A 7,251-nucleotide genomic window follows, 5' to 3' on the forward strand; every position below is an offset into this window, starting at 1 on the left:
CTTGCCCGCCCCGGCGCGGTGGCCCTCTGGCCGGCCGGCTGTATGGCTTGCTCTCTCCTGAGCTGTCTCTTCTCGCATGGCGCTGTCTGCCTTGGCCTGGCCCGGTCCGGCCGGGCTGGCCTAGTCTGCTGCTGGCCTGGCTTCGCTGCGGCTGGCTGGCTTGCTGGCTGGGCTGGAGTCTTGCTGGCTGGCCTTGATCGCTGGCCTCTGGGCTGGTTGATGGATGCCTGGATGCAGGACGGTCAGTCCGCAAGCCACGGCTGCAATGGAGCAGGACTCAAGCAGCTGACGCCAGGACCCGGAAGCAAGGAATCAAGGAAGCCAGCCAGCACGCAGCCAGCAAGCAAGCACGCAAGCAACAAGCCAAGCAAGCAAATGCAAGCACTCAAGCTAATTAGATCGCGGTGGAATGGATAAAGACGAAAGTAGATAAGATAATATATGGATGGATAAATGAAGGATAAAAGGAAAGGTATTCAAAATTGGAAGAAATAAAAGACTGAAAGGAGAAAGATTGACATAAAGAATAAAGAAAGGTAGAACACGAGGCAGAGGAAGTAATAGAATGTGAAGAAACGAATAGTGGAAATATTAGTATATTTTTCAGATACCTTTGCTGATCGCAGTGATCATATCTCATGAAGTTATGAAACCAATTCATGCACCTCATTATTATAGCATTGGGTGCACAAAATCATAATCGTCACAATCTGTACATTTCCATCTTGTTTCCAAGGAGAGGACCTCTGTCCACATCCATCACATATCACATCTTTAAAACAAATACCTATAACAGTATAATGTATAGATGTTAACACTTGTTTTCAATCTACCGACTGTTAATGGTCGTTAATGATATCTTTGAATAAAACTCTGTATAAATGAGTCTGAGTTTCTTCATTGAAAATCAACCAAATTCCGTAGTATTATGGAACATCTTCAAGTTTTTTTTAAAATTGCTTCCTTTACAAAAGATGGTATTGAATGAGGACTAGGTAAAAGTACCAACCAACCATCCAACCAAAGAAGACAGTAGACAGATAGACAGACAGACAGACAGACAGAAAGGAAGGAAGGAAGCAAAGAAGCAAGCAAGCAAGGAAGCATGGAAGCAATCTGAGTATCGAACACATTGTAATTAGGATCAGTTGGGGGTGGGAATTATCTTACAGTTACTATGGGGTGGGTAAGGATTTAGCTTGTAGTTTACACAAAAGTGTAAGAATAATGGGTATATTTAGTCGGAGGGGTGGGATATATCCGTAAATTAGATAATTGTTAATATCATATAGGGGTTTGTTTTAAAGGGTTGGAAACATGGGATAAGATTTTTATTGGTTTTATAGGTTCTAGATAGGTGTCCCCAATTAGTTTATTTTGTTATAAGCGAGCACGACATGACACAGTAATAAAGTTTATTATTATTATTATTATTAAGGAAGGAAGAAAGGAAAGAAGGAAGGAAGGAAAGAAGGAAGGAAGGAAAGAAGGAAGGAAGGAAGCAAGGAGGGAAGGAAGGAAGCCAGGAAGGAAGCAAGGAAGGAAGGAAAGAAGGAAAGAAGAAAAAAAAGAACGTTCCATGACCCTTCATCTAATTGCAAATTAGAAGGCAAAATATTGTAGTTTTCCAACACCTACGTGTGCTAAAAGTAAGTGATTAGGGATGGAACATTAGATAACTGAGAGGGGGGGTAGGGGGGGGTGTTGCATGAATTTATGTTGCAACAACCACTGTATGTATTTTTGTGTTTGCTCGATTGTTTCTTTACTGAAAGGAGAGATTGCGAGATATTTTTTTTGCAGGTGAAGTGCTTGCTCGATATTTTTTAGGGATTCACTTAACCCCTACAGTTACTGGGTTAATTAAAAGTTTATTGTACCGACATTTTTTATATTTTATTCAGCAGTTCTGGCTTCAGAAGTAGGAAGCTTTTTGGCTCGGAAATAAAACACTAAAAACACTTTTATTTACTCTTGGCTAGAATTGAGCCGAGGTCATACAAGGAAAAAAAAACATGAATTTTATAATGATATTGAATGTTCATTTCTAAAAATAGAAAAGTACATCATCTCAATGATCCAAATTTTAGAGAAATCTTGGTTCTAAAATCACTTAGTTCAGTGTCGTCATAACAACAAGTCAAGTCAAGTCAAGTTTATTTCACACACAAAATTACAATACAAAATATAGGAAATATTACATGTATATAGAGTGAACAGTTATGAAAAATACAGAATAAATATTTACAAAGCGGAGATCAAGTTTAGTGTGTATGGCTGTTGAAAAAGTATGACCTATCGAGTCAACAGCCATCCATTATCTAGTATTAATAATATAAATAATGCAATATTTGACCAAGTTGTTTCTTCCTTAATGTTGTCAATTGAGTCACTTACCCGAAGGAGCTGAATCAAGGATCCGCAGATCATACTTTTCATCCAGTCCAAGTCGATAATAGGCTTCTTGTCCTGCGTCCCAGCAAACAACAACTGTTTGGTTTTTCAGTGGGCTACCATCGGAGAAGGTATCGGTGCTAAAGATTGTTCCAACACCTCCTCCTCCATCTTGGTCGCCCCACGTCCAGTCTGGTCCTCGAACAACTCGACATCCTACTAGTAACGGATCCACTAAGTAGTCAAGTCCTTAAAAGACTCCTCAAAGCGAAATATATTTTATTTACAGTGTGTTCAGAAGCAATTCAGTTTTCGGCTCAAAAGCTTCTAGCACAAGTTCCTAACACTAACAACAAGAGGTCTGAAAATAATCTAGGGAAAATTACCTAATTAAGGTAAGCCAATCGCATATGCATAATCGAATCCAATGAAAACAGATCATATTTCTGCCAATTTGACCCGAATTCTGGGAAATATTGCTAATGATGAATACCAATAACACTATAGATCCATGGAAAAGACAAAAGACAGATCAAAATACCCAAAACAATCACTTTACTCACGATTAGAACATTGTTTTAACTTCTCAATTTCTAAATATCGACGTATTATTTTATATAGCACATGGTTTAAATATTTTTTGAAAGTTCTTTATAGTTGATGACGTGCCAAAGTAACTTGGTAATAAAAAATTTTCGCCAACATAAATTTATTGGAAAATAATAAAATTTCACAGATTTAAAGCCAAGACAATGTTAAAAAAAGTTTTTCAACAATCAAGTCCATACACATTTTGCAAAGGCACGCGAGGCACTCGAAGTTGGATGATATTTTGGCTCTCTCAGAGGGTCAATTTGCTCAAATTGGTTTTCCTCGTTTTTCTCGGAAATAAAGCGATATTTTGGCAAATGAAGTATACCACGGTTTATATCGTATCAAGGTCTTCCTCATACTAAAATGTGAGCAAATTCGATTTTTCGACTGTTGCAGGCGTATGTTCGATTTTTGCATGGCTGACATTCTCTCTTAACTGTATTTTTCATATAATGTGCTTGGATTATCCTGAATTCTAACAGTGTATTTTATCTTAAGATTTTTTAAATGTTTAGCCTATTACGGCCAAAAATCAAACAGTGCTATTTTTAGTTTTTGGCTTTTTTCTCCTCATCCTTGACTCGGAACCATCCTTGACCTTTTATCTTGTTATTCCTATTTAACTGGAAAGAAATAAAGTATGCTTGGCTGATCCATGCATGCATGATGCGTTGCTGAAACAGAGTACTAGTTTGAGAAGATAAATCGATAACTGAATGAATGAACTTTGTTATGTAGTTTGGGCTACCTGTGGTGGTCACGTGATTGCGGTGTGTGACCACATGGCGGGGAGCAACGTATGTAAAACGTTTTAGTTATAATAAAATAAGTTGGATAACACCACGATTACCGTTGAACCCTTAAACATAACATTGGCGACGAGGAGCGGAGTAATCGATTGGTAGAAATGAACGATAAAGCGACGGCAAGTGCCGAAAATCAACCTGGAATAAGCAGTCTTGGCCCAGCAATGGCGAGTTGTTTTGGAAGAATGAACGAGTTCAATCCCGACAACGAAGATTGGTTGACGTATGTGGAGCGGTTGGAAATGTTTTTCATAGTCAATAATGTCCCAGAGGGCAAAAAAGTCGCAAGTTTAGTTACCTTAATGGGAGGTAAGATGTATTCGTTGTTAAAGAATTTAACAGCCCCAACCAAGCCAACCGAGAAGTCCTATAAAGAAATAGTGGAAATCATGGCGAGACACTTGACGCCCAAACCCATTGTCACTGCTGAGAGGTATAAGTTTCACAAGTATGAGCAAGAGGAAGGCCAGTCTGTAAGAGATTTTCTAGCTAAGATTCAGAAACTAGCAGAAACTTGTGCTTTTGGAGCGTTTCGTGACGAAGCCCTGCGAGACAAGTTAGTTTGTGGTCTGAGAGACAGGTCCATCAAAAGGAAATTGCTGGGCGAAGAAGAGTTACCTCTCAAGAAAGCCATAGAAATTGCTGTGGGAATGGAATTGGCAAATAAAGAAATGAATCAATTTCGCACTGAATCATCCCCAGTAAATTATATCCAAAGGGAAGAGTGTTTTAGATGTGGAAGAAGTAACCATTCCCCAGAGAAATGCGTTTTCAAAGATGCAGAATGTCATGCCTGCAAAAGAAAGGGGCACATTAAGCCAAAATGCCCTGAAAAAGGCAAGAAGGGAACAAGAGTCAAAACACAAGATCTGAGGAAGCCAGTGGAGTTGAAAAAGAAGAAGAAAAAAAATTCTAGGATCAAGTTGGTTGGCCACCAAGAACAAAGTAGTGAGTCTAGTGAGTCTGAAAGTGGTGATAGTGACCAATATAATCCCGATGAACGGCCCATGTGGAACCTCAGTCTAGATAAAACCAGAAAACCTGATGCAATTATGGTCCCAATTACTATCAATGACACTCCCTGCGAGCTAGAATTAGACACGGGAGCTGCAGCCACTGTAATACCAGAGAAGATGTGGAAAGATCAGTTCGGAGCAAAACCACTACAGAGATCAGCTGTTATTTTAAAAAGCTACTCAGGTCATATCATACCAGTAGTAGGGGAGACCCTAGTTCATGTCAAGTATTCTGGTCAAGAAGCTGATTTGCCAGTAATCATTACTAGAGGTAAGGGAACAGCATTAATGGGGAGAGACTGGCTGGCAAAAGTGAGATTAAACTGGGAAGAGATAAGTAATATCTATCGAGTCAATTGTCCAAAGCCTACATTAGCTGATTTAAAGAAACAGTACCCAACCTTGTTTGATGGGAAACTGGGCACCATCAAAGGAGTTACTGCCAAACTCCAATTGAAAGAAAAGGCAACACCTCAATATTTCAAGCCACGCCCCGTACCCTATGCTCTCAAGGATAAGGTGGCTGAAGAGCTAAGTCGGTTAGAAAAAGAGGGAGTTCTGAAGAAAGTTGAAAGTTCTGACTGGGCTACACCAATAGTACCAGTATTGAAACCTGATGGTTCAGTCAGAATTTGTGGAGACTTTAAGGTAACATTAAACCTATACCTGGATGTACCTGAATACCCAATGCCTACCCCTGAAGAACTGTTTACTAAGTTGAATGGGGGTGAGCTTTTCACCAAGCTAGACCTCAGTAATGCCTATCAGCAGGTTCTTTTACATGAAGAATCACAGCCCTATGTGACAATCACTACTCACTTAGGACTGTACCGATACACAAGGCTTCCTTTTGGCGTAGCAGCGGCACCGGCATTATTTCAACAGATCATGGATAAGCTACTAGATGGTTTGAGTCACACTGGAGGGATCCTAGATGACTTGATAGTCACAGGAGAGAACACTCCCCAGCATACAAAAAATTTGCATGCAGCTCTGAAAAGAATGGAATCACGTGGAGTGAAACTGAAGACATCCAAGTGTAGTATCATGCAGCCCAAGATCGAGTATTTTGCTTTCGTAGTTGACAGAGAGGGAATCCACCCCTCGCCAGAAAAGGTACGAGCGGTGCAGAGGGTGCCAGAACCTAAGAACAAAACTGAACTGCAATCTTTTTTAGGATTAGTTAATTATTACAGAAAGTTTATTCCTAACATGTCCTCGCTGTCAGCCCCACTCAACCAGCTGTTGGCTAAGGATGTTCCCTGGGTTTGGAGTGAAGAATGCCTGCAAGCTTTTCAAGCCTTAAAGGACACGTTAACGTCATCCAAAGTGTTAGTCCATTACAACCCAGCACTGGAAGTACAATTAGCAGCAGATGCCTCTCCTTTTGGCCTAGGGGCGGTGATTTCTCATGTCAGTCAAGAAGGTGTGGAACGTCCAATTGCTTACGCCTCTAGAGCATTAACATCAGCAGAAAGGAACTATTCAGTGATAGAGAAGGAAGCCTTGGCCATAATCTTTGGCATAAGGAAGTTCCAACAGTTCTTGTATGGGCGTAGGTTCACACTTGTGACCGACCACCAACCCCTCACATTATTGTTCGGTCCAAAAAAGGGAATCCCAGCTATTGCAGCATCAAGATTACAGCGATGGGCGATACAACTGTCAGCCTATCAATATGATATCAAGTATAGGTCCTCCAAGAAGAATGCAAACGCCGATGCATTGTCAAGGCTGCCAGAAACAGAGTCAACCGAACTGGATTTCGAATTCGATGAAGCTGGAGCAGTCAACAAAGTACAGATTGAAAGAGTACCAATTGATGTCAACCTCCTACGCACAGAAACAGCTAGGGATCCTCTACTATCCCGAGTCCTGTATTGGACATTGCATGGATGGCCAGAGAAACATGAAGTGCCAGACAATCTGAAAAGTTATTTCACCAAGATAGAGGAGCTCAGTGTAGAAGATGGATGCCTGTTGCGCGGGACACGGGTGGTGATACCAGCAAAATGCAGAGATCGGGTGTTAGCTGAATTACACTTGAACCACCCAGGAATTGTACGCATGAAAGCTTTGGCCCGGATACATGTTTGGTGGCCAGGCCTAGAAACAGACATTGAACAGCTAGTTCGAAGTTGTGAGCAGTGTCAAAGCTCAAATAGTAGGGCACCAACTACCGCAGATAATCCCTGGATATGGCCCCATAAACCCTGGCAGCGACTTCACATTGATTATTGTGGTCCATTTCTTGGGGAGTCCTTCCTGATTGTGATTGATGCTAAAAGTAAATGGTTAGAGGTCCTACGTATGTCTAGCACTACTGCTGAAGCAACCATTGCTGCAATGCGTATGGTGTTTGCAACACATGGTTTACCTGAAGAACTAGTTTCAGACAACGGTCCACAGTTTATTGCTCAAGAATTCAAGGAGTTTCTGAA

Source organism: Actinia tenebrosa, unplaced genomic scaffold, assembly GCF_029948245.1.
Source record: "Actinia tenebrosa isolate PJP-AT-01 unplaced genomic scaffold, QUT_ActTen_1.0 PGA_scaffold13__45_contigs__length_12533684, whole genome shotgun sequence".
Lineage (NCBI taxonomy): Eukaryota > Metazoa > Cnidaria > Anthozoa > Actiniaria > Actiniidae > Actinia > Actinia tenebrosa.